The 5,062-nt window shown below is 43.1% G+C and overlaps 1 non-coding gene across 1 annotated transcript; it reads right to left on the bottom strand.

Annotated features, from left to right (window-relative positions):
* Window positions 1–1,059: 1,059 nt before the first annotated feature.
* Window positions 1,060–1,130, bottom strand: TRNAG-UCC (transfer RNA glycine (anticodon UCC)). The gene has a single exon. It is a non-coding gene; the product is annotated as a tRNA-Gly (tRNA).
* Window positions 1,131–5,062: the final 3,932 nt, after the last annotated feature.

Below are 5,062 nucleotides of genomic sequence, written 5' to 3'. Positions count from 1 at the left end.
AGGGGCTGAGTGTGTGTGAAGCCACAGACCCGCTACAGGATAGTTGGTCTGCTGGTGCGTGTCCCAGAGAAGGAATGGACAACTGATGGCTTCGAGGTTGCAGGGAAGAACTGCTGCTCTAGAGAGTACCCAGGAGCACTTCACACGGGGGGCCTTTGTCCTCATCATTACTGTCCTGCTCATCAGGGACACTCTGAGTAGCATTTCAAAGTCATTTCACAGCTTTAAGGCACATCCTGCTTGAGTGATTGTGGTAGGAAATACATTCCCAGTCCCAATGGGAAATGCCAGGTGCTTGGGCCTTTACTAGCGATGCCTGGGAAGCCCATGTGCCACAGTGAATCCGACTGAACGTTCCACGAAGCAGATGGGTTTTAATTGTACCCAAATGTGTCAGTGTTAAACTGTTAAAGCACTTAACTTTACCCAACCGTGGGGAGGAGGAAACCTCCAGGCATTGCTCCCGCTGCAGAGGCAAAATGTTCCCTTTGTTAATGACATCACCGTGGAGACGTGGATGATGGTGTTTGTACTGGGTTAGCGAGTGGTGTATTGTTTTTCTTAGGCTTACCGATGGTTGGGTATGATTAGATGCAAATAAAATACTTTATCCCCATTTCATCAAAAGAAATGGCTCTCACAGCGCTTCTGACTTTGCTGAGGCCGACCAGCCAAACAAAAGGGAACCCCGGCTTTGATTCGTGGGCTTGTTATGAAAAAGGAGATGGGAGGTGCTGTGGTCTTTGCCGTTAGACTCTTCCACATGCCAGCAGTGTGACGCGGGCACCTCCCTGAACCTTGATGTTGTTAACTGCCATGGAGTCGGCCCCCACTCATGGCGACCCCGTGTACTATGGAGCGAGGTGCTGCCCGGTCCTGCACCGCTCCCGTGATTGGTTGCCGTTCGGACCATTGTGCTCCCTAGGGTTTTCACTGGTGGATCTTCAGAAGTAGATCTACTGGCCTTTCTTCCTAGTCTGTCTTAGTCTGGAAGCTCCACTGAAACCTGTTCAGTGTCATGGCAACACGGGAGCAGACAGGTGGTGGCTGTGCATGAGGTGCACTGGCCGGGAATTGAACCCGGGACTCCCACATGGAAGGCGAGAATTCTACCCCTGAACCACCACTGCCCCTCACCTAACCTTGCTGATCCTTCAGTCCCCTACCATAAAATGAGGAAATCATCACGACTATTGGGGTCCTTGAGAGGCCGAGGTGAGGGAGGACAACCGACGTTAGCGGCAGCAGAGCGCACTCCTTATAAGCTGGACTCTGAGCCAGACTCCCCAGGTGTGGATTCCAGCTCCGCCTCTTCACTAGCTGTGTCTGACCTCATGTAAATACTAAACCTTCCAGAGTTCGTAAAGTGAACATACTCATAGTATCTACCTCGTAGAGCCATTGTAAGCATGAAATGAGTTAATATCACCAAAAGCACTTAGAACCGTGCCTTGGTATTGTTGTTAGCTGCCACGGAGTCCGTTCCGACTCACAGGGACCAGTCCTGTGTCGTCCTTACAATCTTTGCTATGCTTGAGCCCATTGTTGCAGCCACTGTGTCAGTCCATCTCGTTAAGTGTTGAGAACAGTGCCTAGCATTCTGTAAACACAATATAAGTATGTGTTATGATTATGATGAGCTCTGGTGGCGCAGTGGTTAAAGTGCTTGGCTGCTAAGCAAAACGTCGGTGATTTGGAACCTACCAGCTGCTCCATGGGAGAAAGATTTGACAGTCTGCTTCCGTAAACATTTACAGCCTTGGGAACCCTATGGGGCAGTTCTACTCTGTCCTACAGGGTTGCTATGGGTCAGAATCAACTCGTCGGCAGTGGTTTGGTTTGGTTTAGGTATGATTATGATCGATTATGATTATAATTGTTGAGGAATTTCCCTTCTATGCCTAGCTTGTTGAGAGTTTTTACCAGGAAAGTGTATTGGGTTTTATCAGAAGCCTTTCCTGCATCCATTGCAATGACCAGGTGGTTCTTTTCCTTTGTTTTATTGATGTGGTATATTACACTGGTTGACTTTTTAGCATCGAACCCTCCTTGCATTCCTGGAATAAACCCCACTTGGTCGTAGTGTGTAATTCTCTTAATATGTTGTTGGATTCTGTTTGCTCGAACTTTGTTCAGAATTTTTGCATCTATATTCATGCAGATGTTGGTCCGTAATTTTCTTTTCTTGTGATGTCTTTGTCTGGTGTTGGTATCAGGGTAAGATTATGATTTTAGTGGTTATCCATATAGCAAGTGCCTAGTACAAATTAATCAAAAAAGACTAACTTTTATGAGTCCTGCTATTATGTCTCCTGCCTGAGGCCTTTCTTTTTTTTTTTTTTTAATTGTGTTTTAGGTGAAAGTTTACATAGCAAGTTAGGTTCCCATTTAACAATTTTTGACAACTTGTTCCATGATTTTGGTTACATTTTTCACAATGTGTCGACGTTCTCCTTATTTCCGTTCTTTTTTTTTTTTTTTTTCTGTTTCCATTAATCTAGCTTCCTTAGCTTCTCAACTCTGTTTTAGGGAAAATGTTGACCGTTGAGTCTCATATGGTTGATTAATTTAAGGGAGCATCATATTCACAGGAGATATTGTTTATTTTATAAGCCAATCTCTTATTTTGATGAAAGGTGACCACCAGCAGTGGCTTCAGTTCCAAGTTCAAAGGGTATCTTAGGGCAATAATCTCAGGGGTTCCTCTAGTCTCTGTCAGTCCAGGAAGTCTGGCCTTTTTTAGGAATTCGAGTCTTGTTCTACATTTTTCTCCCATTCTAACCGGGACCTTCTATTGTGTCCCTGGTCAGAACGGTCAGTAGTGGTAGCCAGGCATCATCTGATTCTTCTTATCTCAGGCTAGAAGAGGCTGCGGTTTTCGTGGGTCATTCATCCTATGGACTAATGTTTCTCTTGGATCTTTAGTTTCCTTCATTCTCCTTTTCTCCAGACCGGAAGAGAACCACAGTTGTATCTTAGTTGATTGCTTGAAAGCTTTTAAGACCCCAGATGCTGCTCATCAGCCTAGGATGTAGAACATTATCTTTATGAGCTGTGGTATGCCAGTTTACCTAGATGTCACCCAAAACTATGGTCTTGGGCCTCAAACTCAGTCACTCAGTCCCACGAGGTGTTTGGATATGTCTAGGAAGTTTCTTCAACTGTGTCCCATATGTGCTGTATTGTATATATGAATATATATGCAGGACACATAGCCATGTATATACATATGCCTGCAGATATACTTGTACATGCATGCTCATATACTCACGTGGGTTCCTATACCCATATATGCATACATGTCTACCTATGTAACCATATATTTTATTGGTTGTTGTTGTAAAATAGTCTGTTACAGGTTTTACTGAAATTGTCCCTTATTCTTATGTACTTCTTAGTGTCTTCATTTACCTTGACCAGGTTGTGCAGACTTCACCCATATTGCACATTGCCTTTCCCATCACCCAAAATAACAAGTATCTACCATGTAGAAAGTGGTTCTCCCTCCTTCCTGTCCCACCCCTGATAACCCTCAAAGAACGTTGCTTTCTGTATGTATACCTATTCTTGATTCTTTATAAAAGTGATGCCATATAATACTTGTCCTTTTATGATTGACTCATTTCACTCAGCGTAATGTCCTCCAAATTCATTCATGTTATAGAACGGTTCACAGATTCATCATCTTGCTTTACTGTTGCAGAGTATTCCATTGCGTGTATGTACTACAATTGTTTATCCGTTCATCCATTGATGGACACTTAGATTGTTTCCATCATTTTGCTATTGCGAATAATGCTGCAGATGAACATAAGGGTACATACATCTGTTGGTGTCATTGCTCTTACATCTCTAGGATATATAGCTAGGAGTGGGATTGCTGGATCGTAAGATATTTCTGTTTGTAGCTTTGTGAGGAAGCGCCATACTGTCCGACATACTGGTTATACCGTTTGACAGTCCCACCAGCACTGTATGAGTACCCCTCTCCCTACAACCTCGCCAGCATTTGTTGTTTTCTGTTTTTTTGATCAGTGCCACTTTTGCAGGGGTGACATGGTATCTCACTGTCGTTTTGATTTGCATCTCTCTAATGGCTAGTGATTGCGAGCACCTTGTCATGCAGTTGATGGCCGCCTGAATGTCCTCTTTGGTGAATTGTCTGTTCATGTCCTTTGCTTATTTTTTGATTGGATTGTTTGTCTTTTTGTTGTTGAGTTGTTGAAGTTTTCTACGTGTCTTAGAGATTAGATCCTCATCAGATATGCCATTGCCAAAGATATTTTTCTAGTCCGTAGGTTCTCTTTTTACTCTCTTGGTAAAATCTTTTGATGAGCTTAGGTATTTAATTTTTAGGAGGTCCCAATTATCTAATTTATCCTCTGTCACTCATGCATTTTTTGTTTTGTTTGATATTCTCTGTATGCCGAGGATTAGGTCTCCTAGCTTTGACCCTCTGTTTTCTTCCACGGATCTTATGGTTTTAGCTTTAACATTTAGGTATTTGACCATTCTGAGTTAGTTTTTGTGCATAGTGTGAGGCATGGATCCTGATTCATTTTTCTTCATACGCCAGCATCACTTATGGAAGAGACCGTTTCTCCCCATTGAATGAGCTTTGACCCTTTGGTGAAGATCAGCTGCCCGTACTGGGTTCTCAGTTCTATTCCATTGGTCTGTGTGTCTGTCATTGTACTAGTACCAGGCTGTATTGATTACCGTGGCCGTGTAGTAAGTTTTCAGATCAAGAAGCGACAGGCCTCCTATCTTGTTCTTCTTCAGTAGTGCTTTAGCTGTTCGGGGCCCCTTCCTTTCCATGTAAAGTTGGAGATTAGTTTTTCTATTTCATTAAAGAACGTTTGGGATTTGAATCGGGATTGCATTGTATCTATAGACCACTTTTGGTAGTACTGACATTTTCACAATGTGAAGTCTTCAAATCCATGAGCGTGGAAAGTTTTACTTTCTTGCAGCAGCGTTGTGTAGTTTTCCTTGTATAAGTCTTTTACATCCCTGGTTAGGTTTATTCCTAGGTATTTTAGCCTTTTGGAGCTATTGTAAA

This window comes from Trichechus manatus, unplaced genomic scaffold (assembly GCF_000243295.1).
Source record: "Trichechus manatus latirostris isolate Lorelei unplaced genomic scaffold, TriManLat1.0 scaffold00214, whole genome shotgun sequence".
Taxonomy (NCBI): domain Eukaryota; kingdom Metazoa; phylum Chordata; class Mammalia; order Sirenia; family Trichechidae; genus Trichechus; species Trichechus manatus.
The sequence above is the reverse complement of the archived record's forward strand: the minus strand, read 5'-3'. Positions and strand labels throughout refer to the sequence as shown.